The sequence below is a fragment of the Eublepharis macularius genome, chromosome 9, assembly GCF_028583425.1.
Source record: "Eublepharis macularius isolate TG4126 chromosome 9, MPM_Emac_v1.0, whole genome shotgun sequence".
Taxonomy (NCBI): domain Eukaryota; kingdom Metazoa; phylum Chordata; class Lepidosauria; order Squamata; family Eublepharidae; genus Eublepharis; species Eublepharis macularius.
In genome coordinates this window covers 39,076,012-39,100,094 of record NC_072798.1, presented here as the reverse complement: position 1 = coordinate 39,100,094, position 24,083 = coordinate 39,076,012, and the positions used below count along the sequence as shown (strand labels likewise).

General features: G+C 42.3%; 1 protein-coding gene and 1 long non-coding RNA gene across 2 annotated transcripts in view; one reads left to right on the top strand and one right to left on the bottom strand.

Moving 5' to 3' along the window:
• Window positions 1–6,656, bottom strand: part of TNRC6B (trinucleotide repeat containing adaptor 6B) — a 161,516-nt gene extending 154,860 nt beyond the window's left edge. Inside the window, exon 1 of the mRNA XM_054989153.1 lies at window positions 6,432–6,656. The gene's annotated coding sequence lies outside the window, so the exon portion shown is untranslated. The remainder of the gene's footprint in view (window positions 1–6,431) is intronic.
• A 1,013-nt stretch (window positions 6,657–7,669) lies between these two features.
• On the top strand, window positions 7,670–24,061 carry LOC129335641 (uncharacterized). The gene is made up of 3 exons (XR_008597633.1): window positions 7,670–10,062; window positions 17,191–17,268; window positions 19,060–24,061. It is a non-coding gene; the product is annotated as an uncharacterized LOC129335641 (long non-coding RNA).
• The last annotated feature ends 22 nt before the right edge of the window (window positions 24,062–24,083 follow it).

Below are 24,083 nucleotides of genomic sequence, written 5' to 3'. Positions count from 1 at the left end.
CCATGTAAACTGCCCCTTTACGACCCAAATGAACCAGTAGACGGGTTCGTGGAAACGAGCTTCCACGAACCGGCCTGGTTCATGCGTTTTTTTGGGGTCATAATTCGATTCGTGCCCATCTCTAATCTACACTGAAATCCTAAACAGAGTTACTCTGGTCTAAGCCCATTGATTTCAATGGACCTAGACTGGAGAAATGCTGCTTAGCATTTCACTGTTAGTCTGTTGCAGCTAGAGTCTGGGCTATATCAGGTGTAGCACCCACCATGTGGGTCTGGAAAAGGTTTGGAAGGCAACCGTGATTGTTTCTCACAAATATGCAACACTTTGTCAGAAAGACATTCAATTATTACTGTTATATAGTGGTATATGTGCAGTTTACTGTAAGCCTTTCTGAATACAGGAAAGGGAAGCTAAATAAAATCATATGAGGAATTTTTACACAAGCCTTATAAGGTAAATCAGCATTACCCCAATATTGCAGTTGGGGGGTCAAAGGGCAACTAGTAAGTTTATGGCAGAGATTACATTTGAGCCAGCATCCTTTCAGACAACAGCTCATTGTCACTACTATGTTACAGCAGTTCTCAGCTTTTAGCATCTCTTGAAAGTGCTACGTCAGAGCACAACTAACTTCTGAAAGAGACAGAGGAGGAAGCCACCAAACTGCTATTCTAAACTAGAAGCTGGAACCCTCAGAATGCTTGCATGTGCACAGGGCATTAATTTGCCTGGCAAATTATTTATCATAAAGGAAGCAAATTACAATATTAATATACAATATTAATATACAATATTAATATACAATACAATATTACTTCTACACCAACTACAAGCTAGTTGCAGTATTAAATTTTTTAACTCGTGCAAGCTCACAAGAGAGTAACAGTACAAGCAAAGGGGCCACAAGGACTTGTGGGGGCAGGCATCTCATTACTACTTCCCCTCACTATTTCTTCTTTCTCTTCCCTGAAAGCCTCTATAGCCCCTTTTCCTGCTTCCTTCTCTCCTTCTCACTCACCAAACAGCCTACCTTTTATCTGCCACCCCCCTGCTTTTCTTCACAATGAGGACACAAAATCGCTTACATCATTCTCCTCTCCTTCATTTTGTTCTCAAAACAACCCAGTAAGATAGGTGAGTCTGAGAGTGTATTAATGGCCCAGAGTCATCCTGTGAATTGCACAGCAGAGTGAGGATTCAAACCAAAGTCCCCCAGATCCTAGTCTGATATTCTAACTGCTACACTAGTGGTCATGAGGTGGCTGCTATTGAACCAGTAGCAAGTAGCCAGGCCTGAGTGAATCATGCAAGTCACATGATGGCAAATTGCCTGGTGGATACAGCTGGGCCTTGCCCCAATAAGTTCACCCTCAAAGGCCAAAACAACACTGGAAAGAGCCTCTCCCCTCTTCCTGAATTTTCCTGACAAAAACCAAGACTTCAGCATTGACAATACTGTTGTGAATGTGTATGAATAGCCATTGGGGGGCATTCATAGAAACACAAGGGCTAGAAGGTACCACAACGTACCTATATATGAATACAGACATAAGGAATGCCTATATACTTGTTTTCAAAAAGTATAACTGTATAATTTCTTAACATAATTCAAATCATCAAGTTTGTGATGGCTCCCCCTAAAGAGCCTCCAACATGATTTTCAATGTGATCTCATATGGTGGACATTGTGTCATTCCCAGTCAGTACAAGAAAGGGTAGCAATGCTGTTGCCAATTCTTTTGGTATGCTGTTGAGTACTCCATTACGGGTACGCATTGCTTTTCCTGTGGCATCCCAATCGTCCAGAGCTTCTTCAATATCTCTAGTGAAAGACACTAAAAGCAGATGATCACTCTTTTACACAACTGTACTGAATTGGTTCTCTATAACATGCAACACTCATCTTGTTCCTGCCTTCTCATGCATTGACCTGAGTAGAACTGTATTAATTGTCCCAATAAGGTAACTTCTACTGCACTGTAAAATCCACCAGCAACAACCATTTCCTTATAGATTGATATACTAGAAAGAAGGTCTAAGACAAAAGCCTTACAAGATCATCCTTATCATTCAAAGCAATGAAATTTGACCACTGTTTTGACCGGGAACAACATGACCGTACCCAATTCATCTAATTAGCTATGCAGACTTGGGCGCTTCTACACATTCTTAATGAGACGGCCTGCCAACAGAACTTTGGCAGGTTATCTCACTCATTACACACGTCATCATTTCCCAAGGACGAGCAAGTCATGATGATCCCAGTTTTTAAACGTTTTTTGTGAGACCTGTTTTATTCCGTTTTCATTTTTGATGCTGCTTTTTCTGCATGATTATTACCGTATCAATGCACGTGGAGGCTTTTTTGCGCTTTTGAAATGCCCTCCCACAAATCTCCAAGCACTCCTCTCACCATTTCCCTTCCTACACATGCATCTGGCTCACATGTACAATCGTATAATTCCTCCCCCCTCCTTTTAACTTTTTTTAAAATGGTCCTTGCGCTATTACTATATCTGTGTATACAAAGGGAATCATACTACAGCGCTTGCTACATTGGATCACTCAGCAATCAGAGTATCAGTCTAGGATCAACACTGAGAACAGAATGCCATTTCTGATTTCATTTCAAACTATCAATAAGGCCCGTTGTTTGGGAAAATACAATGGGCCCTAGCAGCAGTCCCCACCCCCAACTTCTCCCCACAATATCAATCAAGGGGGGGAGAACGGGGAAGAAAGTGGGGGGGGGCTCTATCCTCCTCCAACCCCTCAGCCACCGCTTGGCTTGTGCATGGTTCTCCCAAGGCCCCTGCAGAGGCGGTGGGGAGTCCCACCCCTGCTGCTGTGGGACCTTGGGAGGGCCTTGCTGCTGCAACTCACTTCTGATCCCTGTGTACTGTGTCTCCGCAGGGATAAGGAGTGGCGGGGAACACAATTTGCCTTTTATATAGTAACATATGGAATCAAACGATCACGCCACTCTACTGTTCACATATTTATTAAACACTTTTGCATTTAAAACTTTGAGCGGGAAATCAACAGTAGAGGAGTACTAGGCATGCCCAGTTTCTACAGAAGCTGAAAAACAGGACAATGGTATAGTGCAACCCTGCATGCGCTCAAAAAAAAAGAAAGAAAAAAGGAAAGTTGGGCAGGAATGCACCAACATCATTTGTGACGAGGTACAGATAAAGAATGCATTTCCTGTTTTAGGATCTTTTTTTCTGTGGCAAACACCCACAAAACATGCATGAGGACTATGCATGTGGAAGGTAAGTTCTTGAAGCGGCTCGGGAAGATGCAGCTTTGGGACCCGAAAAAATTGGAGTGTGTGGAAGCAACCTTGGTTCACTGAGCTCTGGTACACCACTTTACTTCTTAATGACTGATAAAACTACATCTACCCTTTGATACTTTGATCCAAATTTGTAGTACTGTTCTGATAAATATGTCTGCGAGACCATTATAGGAGCCAGGGTACTTGAAAGACTGCCTCCACCCATACTGCCAGTTAAGATTCTGTCTCAGAAATCTGGAGGGTTGTGACCAGAGAGAGGGTTTTTTTAGTGGTGGTGCCTTGTCTTTGGAATGTTCTCCCCTGTGAGGCTTGCCTGGCATCTACTTTACTTTCTCTCATACACTAGCTTAAAGCGTTCCTTTTTACTCAAACTAACAAAGTGATTTATATCTTAAAATGTTTTATGGTCTGCTTCTAGTCCCAGCATTCTATATACAACATTTTAGTTTTTTGTTGCATCTTTTACACAGTTGTTATGCCCTAGCTTATCTTAATGGCATCACCTCAGTATTTTTAGTAATTTGTTTAGTGACATCAGCTTGTTTTAATGGCTTGTTTAATGTCTGTGTTATTGTTTTAGTTGTTAGCTGTCTCAAGTAGGTTTCTGGAGAGGTGACATACATTTTCTAAATGAACAAACATAAATACTGTCTATTCACACTAACAACACCTCAATGGGGCTCAGTAAAGGTCTTTCACCTCACATACTAACTAATACTTTTAACCGGAGATTATTGAGACTGAACCTAGGATTTTCTACACGCAAAGCAGATGCTCTACCTCTAAGCCACAGCCTCTCAAGCAAACCATATAACATTAAAAACCAGGTAGTTGACATCTGATCAGTATTCTACACAGTCATGAAGTTAAATCTATTAAAGTAAGTTATGGTCTAAACAAGGCCATGCTCCTTTTGCAGTGTTGTGACTAAGCACCTATAAAGCAACAACATATGCAAAGACAAAATGCTCATGCTATCTCCTAGACTAGAAATACTTTATTTTCAGTTTTTAATATGGAATATTATGCTTCATTTAAAATATTTTAAAACAAGAGGTAAAACTGAAGGGGGAAAAAAAAATCAAAGAATTACAAATCATGAAAGATCACAGCAATACTGCTGTTATGTTCAACCAAAAACTGATATCATCCTAAATTCCCTGGTGATTGTTCATGCTCCAGAATAAAGATGTAGGAAGCGATAACTCCAAAACAAAACACCAATATTTCTCACAAAACTTATTAATGGAACAGGGCAATCCTATACACTCTGAAGAAAACTTAAGAACCCAGTTACTCTAGAACAGGGATTTCGTTTTAGCACTACTTCTTAAATGCTATAGCAGTTGACACATGAATGTGGCAATGCCAACCAACAGAGCTTAATATCATTAATAATAATAATAACTGTGCTTATATACTGCTCTTCTAGACACTTCAGTGTCCTGTTCAGAGTGATCAACAAAATCAGTGTTATCATTATCCCCACAACACAGCTGGGGAGCTGGGGCTGGGATGAGTGGCTTACCCAAGCCCATTTGCTAAACCCATGGCAGTAGTGGGATTTGAACCAATCACTTTAACCACTGTGCTACATTACCTTGGAATAACTGCTAAGAATTAAAAAAATCCTAATGTACTCTAGTTTCTACTCCACACTTTACAGCACCATAAATAATAATCTTTGTACACAAAACTAACTTATATTTTGACTTAACTTCTAAGATACACAAATCTGAAACATCATCAATTGGGGAGAGGGGAAAAATCCCTACTTTCATTTAGGAACAAAAAACAGCTCAAGTGGGGTAAGGGGCAGGCACTGGCATTTCAGTAACTACATTTCAATGCATCTGAGGGAGTAAGACTCCTCAGAAAACTTATACCAGAGTAAGTTTTGTTTGTCTATTAGCAGCTGCTGGACTCCTGTTTTATTTTTTCACATTTCAATTATGCCTTGTTCAGACTCCTACATAAACGAGACATAGTAAAATATTAGGCATGATAAAGAACATGGGCCATTCCGAGGAACGGCGTGTATTTTACTATCTGGCAGGCTGCTCACAGAAACAGCTGTTCATTACAATACTAACAATTTGTATTCTGTGAAAGTTTGCTGCGTCCCTCTTTTGCCTCCTATTTACACACCCATGATAATCTAGCCTGGCTTGTCATAGTACAATGAAATAAGTGCATGGTTTTCCTGAATGAAGGCAACTTATTTCCACCACGGCTTGTTAAGGGGACTCCTCTCCCTCCCCAAACGCTTCTAACCTTCACAGCTTCAAATATTATTATACAACGTGCAGAACGGGTTACGCTGGAGGGAGAGACACCACCCTTTGGTTTGGAACTAGAGCCCCGCTGGGAGATGAGGGGGGTAGGGGAGAAGAGGGAGCCAGCCGGTTCTACTTATTTATATCTTAGGATCATTTTTCATGCTGCATTCAAAGAGCTGGATATTGCTACTATAAATAAGCCTTTGCGCCAACACTCGGGGTACTCGGCAGTCGTCAATAGAAGTCAGCGGGCTCCACCTCTTGTCACACAGAACACGAGTCTAAAGGAAGGCGGGGGCGGGGAGGCGAGAAAGGAAAGAGAATCTTCGCTACCGACGGGCAACCGAAGCGACGGTTTGGCGAACCCGCCGACCTGTCCTGCCTCTCACACGCGACCCCCCTCCCTCCCTGGCGGTGTGGGGCGGAAGTCAGGCCGCCGGCTCTGCAGGGGAAGGAAACCCCCGTCCTCCCCAACGGCATCCACGCGCAACAACCCGCCCGCCCAGCTCCAAGCGGCGCCGCTCATTCTCCAGCGAATTCCCTCAGACGAGAGACCGCCACTGCGCAGGCGCAGCAATGGAAGCAGCTCCCTCCCCGTCCCCCGGGAGTCCCCTCCTCTCTCTCAAAGCCGTGCTTGAAGTAACGTGAGAAAGGCCTCCCCTCTGTGAACTCCCGCCCCCCGTGAAATCGGTCCGGTTCCTCCGAACAGCCGTAGGGCCCGAGGCCAGGCTCCTGTAAGAGGCTTAGCAATCTCCTCACAGAAGCGGTGAGGAGGCCGTGGGAGGCCTTAACGGTCTCCAGCTTAAAGAGTATGACCGCAAAAGCCTGCGTCCTGCCTCGCTACTCACCGACAAGGAGCCACGACCGTCACCGTTCTGCCCGCCGCGTCTGAACAGGCGGAACCCACCTTCCCTCCTCAGCGTCGGTGAACCAGGATCCGCTTTTCCCACCCGTTTTGTTTGCCGGGGGAACTCGGGCAGGAGATTCTATCACCAACCCGCAGAAGGGGAGGAGGGAAAGAAACACGCCAAAAAATAAACTTTCCTCGTCGCCGCCGTCTCACTCCCTGGAGGAGCACGAACCCAAACACACCGAGTCCCGCCCTTGGCGCCACTCATTGGATGCCGCTGCAATAACGGCATTAACGATTGGTCGAATTCCCTGACCGTCTTCAGGCAGCCGCCCCTTTTTCTTCCTCTCCCTATTTTTCATTGGGTGACTCTTCAACCATCTCACGGCCCATAAGGCACGCGAGCTGCCTATTAAAAGAAGCACGAGCCCTCCCCCCAGGTTTATGATAATAATTGGACAACGTGTAAACCATGAGTCTCTATTGGTGAAAGCGTTTGCTTAGGCGCCTCCTGACTTGCTCTACCCTGCTCGCTCCTCCCCGGCTTTACTATAATTGGCTGAAGGCACAGTCTGTCAGACTACAGCATATATTTATTGCTCTCATGCTTTCCTGGGCTAAAATGATTGGTTGTCTATTTCGTCATTACATCGGCTAATCCCGCCCACCGAGCTAAAACCGCCGTTAATATTGGTGACTGGCTGCGCAAATGTAAAAAGAGATACTCCAGTCAAAGCCCTTTGAAATCAATGGGCTTAGTCTGAGATAACTGCGCTTAGTATTGCACTGTAAAAATACTTCAAAGTACATGCGCCCGTAACCTACGGGAATAGCGTATGCATGGCTTAGTTCTCGACCTATAACTACAGATAAGCCTTTCCATAGCCATCTTTGTATCCTCCCCTTTTATTTGTGTCAGTCATAACCCGTATGCGATTATGTGTCTTGAAAGAGGCCGTGTGAAACGACTGAATAAGAAGAACATCAAGCTAAAGTAACCGGGCATCTCTGAAGAAGAGCGACGCCATTGGTCATGCAACGTGACGTTCAGACAAGTCGACGTCTGATTTGACAATATTATTGGGACTTTAAGAATTCTAAGAACAGTCCCGCCGCCTTCCTCCCACCACGCGTACACGCTGGGAATAGCCACAAGGCATCCTAGGTCAGGTTCGCGCAAGCGCTGTGCGACACCGAGAGTGTCACGTGGGTGTTTGCGGCTGAGGTTTTCACGAGGCCTTGGATCAACTCCACGTGACCGTGACAGGAGGAGGCCGTTGGGGCGCTTGGAGCCCTGACGCGCTGCTTCCTTTTGTGGCCCGTGAGGGAAAGGCGCTCGCTCGCTTCCCCGCCCCCTTCGAGCTCCCACCTGGCGCTGGAGAGACTCAACGTGTGACCTTCCGGCTCCCTTCGGGGCCCAGTTTGTATTACAGCAGGCGTCATCACGCGATGCCTCTTGATGCCAACGATGTTACTTATCTGCGCAGCCTGGAAGGGATCGGCTTGTTCATGCTTGGCTGTAACTCTAGAAGAGCAGGGGAGGGGGATGTGTTTACTACCATCCTCCAGGTAGCGCCTGGAGGTCTCGGAGTTACAACTGATTTCCAGGCCTCAGAGATTAGTCCTTTGGGAGAACATGGCTTCTTTGGAGGGTGCACCTGCTGATGTCCGTCCGCTCCCCATTCTACAGCCTCAAAATATCCCGGAATTTCCCAACTTGGAGTTGGCAACCCTATCTAGGGGAGAACACAGCTTTACCTCTGCCCTGCAATTGTTGAATGCTTGCTCTCATTCCCTTTCCTCCACTTTTCTCATCTAAATTAACTAGAAGACTCCAATTGGTGCAAAACGCTGAGGCACAACTGTTATCAGGTACATGAACATCATTCTGCAGTCACTCTATTGGCTACTTATCAGTCAGCATACTCAGTTCGAGGTAGTGATTATCACATACAAAGCTCTTCATGGCCTTGGTCCAGCATACTGCTGCCTCCCTGCCTCCCTCCCTATGTTCCTCCAGAGCAACTTCACTCATCTGAACAGAGTCTCTTGCAGGTGCCGCCTGACACATGGGCGAAATCAACAGGAGCCCCTACTCGGGCTTTCTCTGTGGTGGCCTCTACCCTGTGGAACAGCCTGCCTGAGGAGGTCAGGAGAGCCCCACTTTCCCAGCTTTCTACAAACGATACAAAACCGAATTAGTCAAAAAGGCTTTTGTATAGGGGTCTCCGATGCTCCGCTAATGAATTAGGGACTATATTCACCCACAGACTTCACCACTATGTTGCCTTACCTGTGCCTTATCTGTGCCTATGTTGCCTTACCTGTGTCTTACCTGTTGCTTTAAATATGTGCTACTATGTCAGCCTTAGAATTGCTTATGTTCTGTTTCAGCATTTCTTCAACTATGTATTGGATTCTTACTAATGTTACGTGTTTGTAAAGTTGTGTTTATTTACCCTATGGCATTGTTTATGAAATTGTCCTTGATATGGACTGTACTAATCTCATACTGTGTAATCCATCTTGAGTCTCGTTGAGAAAGGTGGATCATAAATGACATAAATAAACAAACAAGTGTGACAGCCAATGTGGCCTAACAGGAAGACTGGTGAACTTTTTTTTAATTACATGAATTACAAAAATGTTAGTTTCAGGTGAGTAGCTGTGTTGGTCTGCAGTAGAAGGGCAAGATCCAGGTCTGATAGCACTTTAAAAAGACCAACTAGATTTCCATGGTATGAGCCTTCCAGAGTCAAAACTCTCTTGAAAAGGATGAAGTTATTTTGATATAATGCAAAGATGTGCATAAAAAAGGAAAAGCAAACATGAAGAAATCATAAAGGACCATTTAGTTTTTATTTAGTAAATGTGTATGCTGCCTCTCGGGAGATCTACTTGAGACAGTTAAAGCATTAAATGTAAGCAGAAATTACAGCTTAGACTGGCAAAATGTTTTATTCTGGTAAGTGAAACTTGGGTTCAAATCTCCAGACAGCCATGACTCTTAAGTGGGCTTGGAATCAATGGACTGAGACAGGGGTGACAATGTTAAGGATTGCATTATAGATGGTATCAGCCGTTGTCTCATCCTAATTTCTGGTTAGCGTGTATCTAAAATGGGGAAAGGAAAATTTTAAATATGCCATCCTGAGGAAGGGCAGGTTAAAAATGAGGTGATATATAAATGCTCAGCAGCCACCATTTTAGATCCTCTGTTACAATGCACATGGCTTTTCCTCCTTACACCAGTGCATTCCCGTGACAATTAGCAGCAAATAACAAAACAAAACAAAGTAGTTCTGACAGTATAACCACCTTAGGCCAGGAGATGGCTGCCTGTCATACCAATAGTTGGTGTCTGAAACAAATGCCAACTTTATCATGCATCTGACAAAGGGGGATCTAGTGCACAAAAGTTTGTTGGAATAAAGAATCCTGTTTATTTTTGTTTTAACAAGCTAATATCTGCTTCTGTTGCCATCTTGCACCAGCAGGATCCATCCTTCATGCTCAATGTTTTAAATGTTTTAATTGTCATGTCTCTGAGGAGCCCTGTGGTGCAGAGTGATAAGCTGCAGTACTGCAGCCTAGGCTCTACTCATGACTCAGCCTTCCATCCTTCCGAGGTCAGTAAAATGAATACTCAATTTCCTTGGGGTAAAGTGTAGATGAATGGGGAAGGCAAAAGTCTGCCAAGAAAACATCATGAGGTGATGTCCCCCCATGGGTCAGTAATGACTCGGTGCTTGCACAGGGGACTACCTTTACCTTTATGTCTCTATATGTTTTAGCACTGGTTTAAGTGTTTTGATGTGGTGCTGTTATGGTTTTGGTTGATTTTAGTTGTTTTGAAATGTAATTTTATTGTGTATGTTTTAATCTGTTAGCCACCTTGGTGGCTGTTAGGAATTCAGAAAGGTGGGATATAAATTTTGTTAAATAAATAAAATAATAAATGTTGCTCAAACTTTTCCTGAACCAGTTATAATTACTGGTGGGCTGGATGAGGGTGAGTAACTCAAGTGTAGTCCAGACAGACAGAATTAATGATGGTGGAGAATTCAGTAGACTAGCTAGCTCAGGAAAACACCTTTCTCAGATGGACTCACTCTTTCCTTGAACGAATAGCTCAGTGTCAGAGGGTAATGCTGAACCCAGCATTCTCCTGGATTCAAAGGTTGTGGCTGTGGCCCAGACTGTCTTGTACAAGTTCTATGTGGTTTGCCAGATTCATCCACTACTGCAAGGAAGAAATTTGATGACTGTCATTCATGTTTTTGTAACTTGCTTGCTAAATTACTGTAATGTGCTCTGTGTTGTGCAGCCCTTAAAAACAGTCCAGCAATTTTCAGTTGTTACAGAACAATCGTGCCTGAATATTGATAGGTAATGGGTTGCGTGATCATGCTACATCAATTTTAACATGTCTGCAGTGGTTACCAGTTTGTTTCTGAGTGGATCTCAAAGTTCTGATTTTAACCTATAGTCTGGTTTCTGATTATTTTAGGAATTTGCTTTTCCATATCTCTGAAGCATTGAGATCAGTAGATGAAACTTTTCTTCATATTCTGTCCATTCTTGTTACTAGGTTACCTTCTGCTAGTAGCAGGGTTTTTTCTGCCCAATAGTGGTCGCAGAACCAGGGCTGGCTTCTTCCAGCAGCTGCAGAAATCAGGCAGACACGTGAACTGCCTTTGCTGTGGGTAGGTGTTTTGGGCACACAACACAGTAGCAGATCTCTTCTGACACACGTGGGAATAAACTATTTCCACTTACTGTTAGAATAACGGCATTTTTCCTCTTAGAGTCCTAGTTAGACTGCAGATGGATATGAAAAAAGCCAGGAACATGGAAACTCACTGTCTAATTTGCCTAATTAGAGTTATTTATTTAAATGCTTAGTTCATTCTCTCCCGGAAGCTTGCTAGATTGTCAAACAATAGATGATAGCTAAGAGTGAATGAATGTGTTCCTTGCTGCTTATATGTAGGCTACTCTACTTACTTTTGCAGTCTCTTAAATTAATTGTATAATCATTAACAGTGATCAGCAGTCTATCTACAGGTAGGTGTCTATGCCCCATAGGCAAGAAACAAGCCGTTTAAAACCTTGTCAATTCTAGTGCAGCTGTTTTGATATCTTTATGGGCCATCACATTCTGTGGCTCCTGTTCCCCAGCTACAGAGAGTGTGCAGGAGAATGATGAAGCAAACCCAGTCAAAAAGGTACCCTAAACAAAGTTTTTACTGTATTGTCGAAGGCTTTCACGGCCGGAGAACGATGGTTGTTGGGGGTTTTCCGGGCTGTATTGCCGTGGTCTTGGCATTGTAGTTCCTGACGTTTCGCCAGCAGCTGTGGCTGGCATCTTCAGAGGTGTAGCACTGAGAGATCTCTGTCTTTTGGTGCTACACCTCTGAAGATGCCAGCCACAGCTGCTGGCGAAACGTCAGGAACTACAATGCCAAGACCACGGCAATACAGCCCGGAAAACCCCCAACAACCAAAGTTTTTACTGTTTGGACAATTCTGACCTTTTAAATTTAGCACATCATGATGGTAGAATTTTATTTTCAGTAGTTTTACCTGTCATGTGGGAATAGGGGAAAAGAGGCATGTTTCAAATGACAAAGTGGTGTGGTTTCTGTTTCACTGTAGAATAGGTACATTTCCTGTTGCCATTCTGGTGACATTGTATAGGAAACCCCTTGTAGCCACAAGCAAAAGGTACTGAGGCTAAGCTATTTCCTTACAAGTAGATGATATTTTGGTCTCCAGCATCTGCCCTTACTTTGCAGCTTTTCTAGTCAAGTTGCCACTTGGCAATTTTAATGCATTCTGACTATTTTTTTTACATCTGCCTCTGTTTAGCTCTGACTATTAAGTCTGAGATTTTAAATTTACATACATTTATATGGAAATAAATAATAACTGTTTCTCTTTCCAGTGGCCTTTTTAAAAAATCAAGTCTCCATAGTGTCACATAACTTTACTTTTGTTCTTATTGTAAGAAGTAAAGCTTAGAAATAGCCTACTATAAGATAGGTCCAAAGAAGATAGCAATAAAACTGTTCCAGTTGTCACCTACAGTTTGCAGGTCAAAACAGTTCAACCCATGAGTAGCATATCATGGTAGCATATCTCTCTCACAAGCCTTGGGCAGCTGGCCTGTACTAGCTTACAGTCAGCCTTCTGGGAGGTGGGGCAAGATGGTGACAGACAGCCCTCTAACCCAAAACAACTTGTAATTTACAATAATGGAGCGCCCAACAAGGGCACAAATTCAGAGACCAGGCCCTGTAACAAACCTAGATGCCAACTTTGTCTTTATATATACTCAAGCAACGTGATCACAGGACCTAATAACATAAGTTATATCATCTGTGGCTCATTCACTTGCTTATTCTCCTGTCATTGTAGAGCTTTAGGAATTTAGGTGGAGCAAAGCAACATACTTAATTTGCATGCTGGCAGGTGTGTGTATGTATGTATGTCAGTATGCATTTATGTAGCTACTTTGTTCACTAACCTTGATGGGTTGTGGATAGGGTTCCCAGGTGCTTGCCAGTGGCGGGCAAACTCCTGGGGATTTGCCCCCTCGATTGGCGGGAGGTGGCAAGTTTCCAGAGGTTGCCTGCCACCAGCAAGCACCTCAGGAATGCACACTCTGTGCATGCTCCTAACAGGTGCAGCAATGTCATTTCTGGAATTGAGGTCATCGTACTGGCCTCGGAAGCATTCCTGTTCTTCGTTTGGAGCTGATTTGGGCCCTAATGGGCTGAATTGACCCTGTGCAGAGCATGGGAACACTTGCACGGCGGGCATGGTGATGTCACTTCCAGAAGTGACATCATTGCTTAGCCCCGGGGTGCATGCATATGAAGGACCTCGTGCCTGGCACAAGTTAAGTGTCAGGGACTCTACCTCTCAGCCAACACCATGCGCTGACCATTCTGTCATTCTACCATCTATGTCTAAGCCTTCTTATACTATAAATCAAAGAGAGAGAGAGACCTTGTTATGAGCCTGGGCCTAGTGAGGCCTAGTGGCTCTGAGGAAGCCTGCACTAAAGTTACTGCAAGGCCTACATTTCCCAGGTTCCCTTTGGCCCCTGTGATTGGGTAAGGGGATTTGGAGGGAAAACGTGCACCATTAGGAAAATAGGGGGATGGTGCCTGAGAGAAGAAATAAAAGGCCTCATCACAGTGGGAGGGCGTTCACTTCTAGGGAGCAGAGGTTAGGAGAGGCTGCTGCAGACAGAGTGATCCCTCATCCAGAAGGGGTGAGACAGTTGGAAGACAGTCACTAGGAGACAGTAAGAACAGTCTAGTTAGACATGTTAGGGTATTTTAGTTTTGTTTGTTCACCAACCTTTATTATTCTCTTTAATATACCAAGTTTAAGAACCAGTTATTAATAAACCTTTTAAATAAAGTTCTTTATTATTCTGCCTGGGTCCTCATGCCTTATTTGGTCATGTAAAAAATCAAACCTACTGGGAAAGAGTCAACAAAAGGTGTTGGTTGGGTGCTCTGGGCCCTTCTTTAGGAAACCTGTACCAGAGTGGTGGCAGCCTACAGACAGCTTCCCTGGGCTCCAGCAGCTGTGACAGACCTACGGGGTGAGGCTTTGGTGTCAGCGAAAACCTTTTGGAAACACTAAGAAAGGTTGAGAGGCAGGATAATATAAGTCTCAAAAAGGGAGCAACCCCCCCAACTGTGCTTTCCTACATTAGATTTTATATTAGTCCTGTTTGAACTATGAACAGGTGGGTATGGTCCTTGTCCACTTTGAGCGAATTAATTACTGTCTTGATTGGATCTTTTTCTAAGCTGGCCTCTCTGTAATATCTCTTCCCACTCATCTTTCATTTGCAGTCTTTGTGAATGCAACTGCCAAATGGATGTATGCTTCCTGCATTGGATAAAATGAGCTCTGACTCATAAAAATGTATCCTGGAATGAATTTAAGTTGCCTTTATGGTGGCCATAGACTGTTTTATTTCATAGTTTAGAAAAAACAGTTTGACATTTGACTGTAGCAAAGCTTGGTCAAGGCAAACCTTTTAAAAAAGTCGTCATAATTGTTTTTCACTCTTTTAGTGGTAAGAAGTTCCAGAAGCAGCGGGTGAGAGCCCATTAGAGATTTGTGGTGACTTTATAATAGTTGCTTTATTTACAAATATACAGGAGGAACACAGGCAGAGGCAAGGAGACATTTCTATAAGGCAGCAGATTACCTATTCCACAGGCCCCCATGAAAAGACGCCCTGCACCCTAAAGTCCTTTCTTGAATTCACAGGTTTCTCTGCCTGTTTCAAATTGCAGTTTCCTTTTACACCTAAACCTTTGCCATCATCTTTCCGTGTGTGACCTCCAAGCTCTGATGGGTCAGTCGTTCAAACACATCTATTAGAAAATAATCTCCTAAGTATTAATACTTTGGGATAAAACATTTGTTGACCATTTTAGGCTAATAGCTTAACACGCCAACCAACAGCCATAAAAATGTATACTGCTCTTGTCATCAAGATGCGTTTTGATTGTCCATCGTCTTTAAGCCTCATCTTTTATCCTCCACTGTACTTTTCAGCCTACTCCATGCATGCATTAAATAACATGTGGCCTAGATCATGCAGAAAATATGATTTGGTTTAATATTCAAGTTTCCAGACCAGTTGTACAGGACTGAAACTGTATTTTAAAAGTATTTAAAAAAATAAATACCCTGCCTTTCTCCCCAGCCACTCAAAGTAACTGCCTCTCCCATTTTTTTCTCACAACAAACCCTGTGATTAACTATTACACAAGAAACTTGCGACTGCAAAATGCCAGACTGTCGTAAGAGGGCAAAACACCACAACCTCTAGCCATGAATACCGTTACAGTACCATTTGTAATTCTTGGCTAGGATTTGTATTTATTTATGTCATTTATAGTCCGCCTTTCTCACTGAGACTCAAGGTGGATTACACAGTATGAGGTTAATACAATCAGTATCAAGTTAAGTACATTTCAATACAATACCATAAGGTAAACATATACAAGTTTAAAGAAATAGCATTAGCGATGATCCAAGACATAGTATAAAATACTGAAGCAAAACATAATCAATTCTAGGACTAACATTAGACAACATGGAGCGCTGGTTGTACATAGGAGTACATATTTAAAGCAGCAGATAATATATAAGAATGTTTTCTTGCATGAAAAAATAATATTTATTTATATACCACCCTTCAGGACAACTTAATGCCCACTCAGAGCGGTTTGCAAAGTATGCTATTATTATCCCCACAACAAAACACCCTGTGAGGTGAGTGAAGGCAAGAGAACTCCTGAGAGCTGTGACTGACCCAAGGTCACCCAGCTGCCTTCAAGTGGAGGAGTGGGGAATCAAACCCAGCTCTCCAGATTAGAGTCTCGCACTCTTAACCACTACACCAATATAAAGCAAATATTGCTTTATAACTTTGTCCTCTGTGCATGCATGTATAAGCAATATGCACTCTCTGACACAAGGCCACACGGTTTTGTGCTCTAGCTAACACAGTTCATGACATTTGCTTTCGGCTCTTTGTTTTAAAAACACTATTCAGTATATCTCATCAATCATCTTACATTTTCAGCTTGTGCTTCAAACATTTATGACTGAAGAATTGTTCTCTGAAACTGAAAAGCTTACACTTCCAGTAGTGTGAACACTGAACCCAATAAAAGGTGTACTTCAAGCCAAATATGTTGCTTTTGAAGGTGCCATAGCTTCTTCGCTGCGTGGTTTTGTTCAGCTAAATAAGGAAAGCAGTGGGCTGAAGAAACAACATTGTTTTCTCTAGCCACTGTGTGTCACTATTGTACTAGCAGATAGTGCTGCACTGGTAAATTCCCAAGGAGTAGCCTTGTCAGTTTGCTGCAGCCCAAAACAATAGTCTTGGGGCACTTGAAAGATCAAATACAATTATTATGGCATAATTTCAAGTGGGTAGTCATGTTGGTCTTCAGTAGAAAAGCAAAGTTTGAGTCCAGTAGCACCTCAAAGACCAACAAGATTTTCAGGGGATAAGCTTTGGTGTCAAAGCTACCTTCCTCAGATTCACGTAGGAATGGAGATCCCTGAGTCCCTATATTCCAGTCTGAAGGTGGGAGGGGTGTTGCAAAGAAGGAGGTCTTGATGCAAAGGTACAATACAAAATGTAATCAGTTTGATTAGAGCAGGGGAGGAAATGCAGAAAATTAGCATCTGTAGTAAGATAAGAACCCTATGTCCCCATTCAGCTGGGATGGGGAAGGGTCCATTGTTCTGAACGTGTAAATGAACTCAAGCTCAGCAATCTCATGTTGTAATCTCGAAGTTTCTGTTTGAGGACTGCCACTCTAAATTATATCATACATTTTCATGAGCAACATGGAGTTTGAATCATAAAAGCTTATTGCCATAATGCTTTAAAGCATCAGAGGATGTGTTGCTATTTCAGATCCAATGGTAAAACGTCTTTTGTTCCAACAACATAAGCTAGATCTGATGGTAAAACCCAAAGGGGAGTCAGCCATTCTGTAGCCCATATTGATTTAAAAGTGTTTTTTTAAAAAAAATTCTGGTGGGGGATACATGACGAGAACTACTGGAAGATAAATTGCTAAAAGCCAAAAACAGTTTATTGGGGGGGAGGCTGTAAAAGTGTTCTCCCTCTCCCCATATATACACACAGTTTTGTAGAGTTTCAACATTTGATCATAAATCATCATGTTTGGTTTCAGGTTTAGGCTTGAGTATGGGCAGATTTTCAAGATTCACAGAACCTTTCATCAGGGAAAGTGGAAAGGGAGCAATCTCAGGTATGTACAGAACAAGCTAATTTACAAGTGAATAAATGGTGGTACTCCTGATAATGGACTTTTGAAATGGATCAAGACCTATTACAGAACTGTAATGTCGTTTTGCAAGAATAAGACAGTAAGTTGAATTAGTCTTTATCAACTAGCCGTTTCCACACAGTTTTCCTTGTTGTGGAAAATAGCGAAATCTCGTGCGAAATCTCGCGAGAAGACGCTGTTATCGCACAAGACGCGATAACAGCGTCTTCTCGCATGATTTTGCACAAGATTTCGCTATTTTCCACAACAAGGTAAGCTGTGTGGAAATGGCCCAGGTAAACTTAGACACCATTAATGAACCAATACATCTCTATCACACAGTTAGAGGGCTTATTCCAGACTCTGCGTGTGTCTCTGGGAGCGCTATAGCTCTGCTTAAAACACTGGAAGGAGAAGGCCTGTCCATTTTCCAATCTACCAAAAACACTCCCAGCATGGCAGCAATGAGAAATATTTATTTTAATCTTGAAGCCCATTAATCTCCTGCTTCTTCCAACCACGAACCACCACAAGTGTCCTTGATTCTTGTGCACACCTTTACAGGGCAAAAGGGAGAGGGGCTGGTGTCATCACTACTGCAAGGATGTTCTTTCTCAGGACCTCTAGGGCCAAGCAGTTCACCACCAAGTAATGGTAGCTGCAGCTGGTGGGGTATTCTGCATAGTGATTCTATGAAGTTCAAAAGTTTTAGTATTTAGTGCTGCTGGATTGGACCGGACCACACCACACTGGGATCTCCTGAGGCTGAGCAGCGGGATTAAAGACTGCTGGTCCTCCTACCTGTCAACTCCACAAATCCAGAGTCTAGGGTTAGAGTCTAGGCATCAAGAGACACAATTTATGAGGGGAGGTAAATGCAGGAGAAAATGGTCCCTTTCCTTCCTCTGTCAAACAATGAATCATTAGACGATTAATCATTATGAGTAATTAAAGATGCATGTTCCTATTTGTGATTCTATAACTGTATTCACAAAAAACAGGAGTAATCTATCAGTATTCAGACCCAGTGGTCCTATGCTGTTTAATTTAAATGATTAATAAGGTAGAACGACGTTCCCTTTAAAAAGTTGACTCGTGAGACAGGCCAGTACCAGCTGCGGACCGGAAGTATTAGATGCGATCATGAATAGTATGAGCTGTGAATTACTGAGTATGACTTCTGTACAGGTTATATATAATTTTGGACATTACAAGAGGAGGGCATTATGTATGTGATGTTTATTTTGTAGAATTAGGAGAATTTCCCATGAGAAAGTGACACGAAACAGGAAAATAACCGGAGTCCTGTCGGGGAAATATGAATCAATAGGCACCTTAACGGGGCAGTGCCGTACATTGGGCCCCTTCCACGAGGCTGACATCCAGGGGGTATTCCTGAGGCGATTGCCACACTTGGTGGACTTGTGTGCACTTACACAGGAAAGGATGTTTTTCCTTCATATACGCCGCAGAGAAGGAGCAACGCTTACCTCCAGTGCCTCTGGATTAGCTGATCATTGAGCCATTGCAGTTGTCCATGAATATTGATGTTCTATGCATGTTTGATGCACCATTGTACCAACGCTGTTTATAATGGTTTAGCTGACCATTGAGCTATTGCCGTGGTTCTGTATATTGATGTTTCTATGTACATTGGATGTACCATTGCACTATCGCCGTTTTAATAGTTATGTACAACTCTGATAAGTAGTTAAATGAAATAGATTGGTTTTGGCTTTGTACCAATTATATCACTGTTTGTTTATATTACAGGGGTCTGTGTATGTTTGAGAGAGGAGGACAGCCTGCAAAGAATGAAGGCTAACAAAGGAGGAGCAGAGACAGCTGTCAAGGAAGGCTCTGGAACTTGAGACAGAGTGGAGCAGGTAGCAGAGAGCAAAGCCAGGTCAGGAGCAAAGCTGTTCTCTAGGTGAGGTCAGGCCAGCAAGCAGGGTCCAAACCTTGGGAAGGTACTGCAGACAGACTAAATAAAGGGACAGCACTCTTTAGTTGTGTGTAGAAGAGACTAAATAAAGGGCTCACAGCAGCTGATGATGAGGATGAGCAAAGACGCCATTAAACCCAAGTATGACATACATGTAAATGTATTCATTTGCCTAATCTGAGCTAATGAGAAAAGAAGCTGGAATTAGCCTATTGGCTTTTCCAACCCCAGTTGTATGAGATGGCAGTCCTTTGTGTCTTGGCTATCACACCTCCAGATCTGCTTTGATATAAATCACATGGTCATTTTGCTCCTCAGTTTGAGAAAGTGAGATTTTCAATATCCACATACTTCCCTCCCTTAATGTGATGCATATATTTATTCATTCATTTGAAGATCTTATACGCACAACCAAAGATCTCAAAGCTATCACCATAAAGAAATGAGGAACAAAAATTACACTGAAGATTTCATATGAAAAAAACATAAATGCTGCTAAAACAGTCATTTCTCACCCTACTTGAAGCAGCTGGAGCCTTGCTCTAGAGCACTCAGCAGAATGGCTAACCCAAGCTTGTGTTGTTAATTTACACCACAAGAGTCAGGCTATATCAGCCTGCAATGGCAATTTTGGCTTACAGGGGTGTCAGTCCATGCTATGGTAATTGCATTATCTCAGACTGAACTTTGCTTTTGAGATGCTATTGAAAACCTCTGCAGAACATGAATTTAGTTGTGATGCACAAAAAAACTCCAAACCTTACAGTGGCACTATAAGACCTGCTTTGCCATAGCCACCTGACAGTACAGCAACATTTAAAGGCCTATCACATCATGGGTGGGGCTGGTCATATGATTTCCTATCACATAACCATTGCCCAGTCTGTTTGGGCCTGTGCAACTGGGTTCACCTGAGTGGTTGTATGCTTTGATGCAATGGGATGGTAATCAGAAGGTGGTTCCCACATCTGAAAATCAGTTACTAAGGACTACAAGTGACAAATGACACAGGCTGGACACTTGTCAGCTTCCCTCAAGTTTTGATGGGAACCGTAGGCAGTTTGGCGGAATGTTGGACAAGTTGAAAAGTCCATTGAACAGCAGTCGGAAAGCCAAGCTACAAGACCAGGATGCCTACATTTCCCATCAAAACTTGAGGGAAGCTGACAAGTGTCCAACCTGTGTCAGGCGTCACTTGTAGCTTGGCCCTAACACACCATAAGAGTAAGAGAATGTGTGTATTCATGAATGCAATAGGATAGAAAGTTGGTATGAGGAACCCAGATGAAGGGAATATTCTCATACTGCTAGAATTTAGGATATAGAGATGATATTGTACCACTCACTGTTCCCATATGCTGTTGGGGAGCATGTGACCAGAATCTAATTCCATATTTTTTTTCTTCCCTTGCTGGAATCAGAGCTCCTTTCTTCAGTTTACCAATGTGTTTGTTCTTACCTTTTCAATGGATGAACACAGTAACAAATACAGGGGGGAAAAGGGAGGCAGTTTTTCAATAAATCACAAGCTTTTGAGGCAAGGGGAATGTAATACGGGACTTGTTCTATTTCTTAAAATACTCTGGTTGGGCTACAATATTTTCTGCATATAATGATAAACTGTTCAGTGGACTGACTGGTTCAGCTGCAAGGCCAAACCATGGCAAAAACTGTTTGCGTGTTCTCTCTTTTACCCCCTTCCCTTTACACAGTCTATTAGTAACTAGTGACATAGTTTACCTTTACAGCTGAATCAGTAAACTATGGTTTGTGTTTCCTTTTCGAACCAAGTTTGCAAATGATAGTTTAAAACAGTTTCAATCTTGGTTTGCCCCTCCAAACACACACACACTGATTTCAACCTATGGGTTGCTCCAAATCAGAAGTTACTGACTGACTACAGCCCTGCAAGGGGAAGACTTTTTGTGCAATGGTTAAACCATGGATTGGTGATATAGATGAACTATACTTGTTTGCTGTGTTCAACTGCAGGCCCATGTAGGACCTATTCTGAAAACTAGTGCCTGAAGAAGAGAGCTCTGACTCTTGAAAGTCTGTACTTTGAAACTCTTGTTGGTCTCTAAGGTGTCATTGTACTCACATCCTGCTGTTCTACTGCAGACCAACATGGATACCTACCTAAAACTATTGGTGGAACTGGAAGGAAGGAAGGTTTTGTTTCGTGGCTGCAACTATCAAACTGAGTATTTTAGTACTGGGTAATTTGTAACTTCCTGACCAGCAGACAAATGTGGAATAGAGTTCTGTGGAATATAAATGGTCAAATCATTACAAATCACTAGAAAATGCACCAAGGAGAATAATGGTATTGGAAAAGAGGAAGGGACAAGATGACCTATTTTTCCCCCTACGTCTAATTTTTATGATTACTGTAGTTATCCCTCAGCACACCAAAATTGAGCTATTTTCCTTTCTTTCAGGTATAGCACAATGCTAAATCAGAGCAAGTGATCTTTCAACATAAATGCACCACATTTAGTAAGACAGCAAAGAGTGATCACATTTTGTTTAGGCTTGTTATTTTTTCACCTCTGAACTGCAAGTGCTTGGCCCAAGAGTTGCCAGCTAGATGGAGAGAATTCTTGGCAAAGGTTAGAGATAACAGAACCCTTGTTTCTCCGGAATACAATAAAGAGTCAAATATTTTAACAGCAAAGTCAATAATTTTTGAAGATTCGGTAATTTTCTTGCCAAATTTTAGGCAGTCTCTCTCACAGAGATCAAAATAATTCATCTAAACAGACACAGAAAGAGCAATTGTATTGTTTTAGATAGTGACATGAGGTTAATTTTAGTCAGTACTCAGCACCAGAACTCATCCTGAATGTCAGGGCTCGGCTTTGGAACATGAGAAATACGAATAAAGACTGGAGCATATGCAGAATACCTTCCTTTTATTCCTGGATAAGTACACCCTGCCATCATATATGTGGGATTAAGGGGCAGTCCTTCCAGAGCACCAGAGCAGCTCTAAAACTTTTTTTTAAAAAAGGTGACTCCTTGTGGCAGGCAGTCCCTCATTTTAATTTCTTCTTTTTGCAAGGCAGAATTTGCCCTACTATAACCAGTGACGTGTAGTGGTTAGTGCTGAATTGGGGCTGGTAGACCCAAGTTCAAACTCCAGTCTCCCATGGAAGCTTGGGCCAGTTACACACTCTCAGTCTAACCTATCTTACAGAATTGTGAGGGTTCAATGGAGGAGACTGATGTAAGCTGCCTTGGATTCCCATTAGGCAGAAAAGTGGCATATAAATGAAGTAAATAAATGCTGAAGCAATGTTCAACACAGCCTTGCCAATCAAGGCAGACTTTAAAAAAATCTTGTTTGATTTACTATTAATGTAATAGCCTATCACATAATGTGAAATGCCAGTACAGCTAACACTGTATTACATGTGTGCAGAACATCTAAGCAGCGTTTAACAATCCTACTATAAGATGAATTGAGTAGCACTTTAGTCCTACGCAACTTTCATAGCTTGACATGCAAATTAGTGCAAAACATGTTTCTCAAGACATTCTCACATGTAATGTGTTCAAATATTAGTCTATCAATTAGATACCCAGAACTTTATGACATGTGCCTTCAATAGACATATCACAAAGCAGAGCTAAGTATGTAGCTGTCACATAAAACCACAGAGCAAGTGTAAGAAGCCACACACTATCCAAATAGTATCTTTACTGAATATGCTCAACACCAAATGGTCCTTTACAGTCTATCATGATGAATGACGACGTGCGTAGAAGCAGTTACCCCAATTCCTACATTTCCCTACCGTTTGTACTTTTATAGAGATAAATCAGTATTCTATCAAATTAAGTTATTGCAAGATATCTGTCAGACATCCTAATTACAAGAACTGAAGAAAAATGGAGGCAAATGGTCTCTAAGCACCCAATATATAACATTGCTGAATCTGATGTGTAGACCTGATGGGGGACCACTACAAATTCCATCTAAGTTGTTCTGAGCTTCCTAAGGGAAGGTGGGATGTAAGTATAAAAAATAAATAGAACTAATGATGATCTACAATAAGGCCATTAGAAGTACAGCAATAAGAAAGTCTGACAAATAGTTAAAAAGTAGGCGAACTAGCTGCAGTTAAGGTGTGACCACTTTTTAAGCATTCTATCACTTTAAAGCAGAAGCCATATGGCTATCACATACAAAGCTCTTTGCATCCTTGGTCCAACATATCTATGGGACCATGTCTCTCCCTGTGTTCCACCACTGCTTTGTTCGTCTGATCAGGGCCTTCTGCAGGTGCCACCCTGCACATGGGCTAAATCAACAGCTGCCTGTACATGAGCATTGTCTGTGGTAGCCCCTAATTTATGGAATGGGTCAGGAAGAGGTCAGAAAAGCTCCCACTTTCCTGGCTTTCCGCAAATGATACGAAACAAAACTGAATTATTCAAGGTCATTTTACTCAGATAGGAAGGCTGTACTGTAAGGAACTGGTCTCAAAGAGATGTATCAGTAAAGAAACAGGGACTATAGACTTTACTACCATATGTTGTCTGTTGCTTTAAGTATGATCTACTTAGGTAGTTTCTTTGTTGATCTACCGAGTAGTTTCTATGTTGTTTAATATGTCAGAATTGCTTGTGCTCTTTCTCAGCATTTCTTCAACGCTGTACTGGATTCTGCTGGCTTTAAATCTTTGCAAATTTGTCCTATTACATTGTTTATTGAAATGTTTTTGAAATTGACTGTACTAATTCACACTGTGTAATCCACCTTCTCATTGAGAAAGGCGGACTATAAATAACATAAATAAATAAAATATAGTCTTCAACATGAAATTAGGTAGAGAATCTTCTTGGC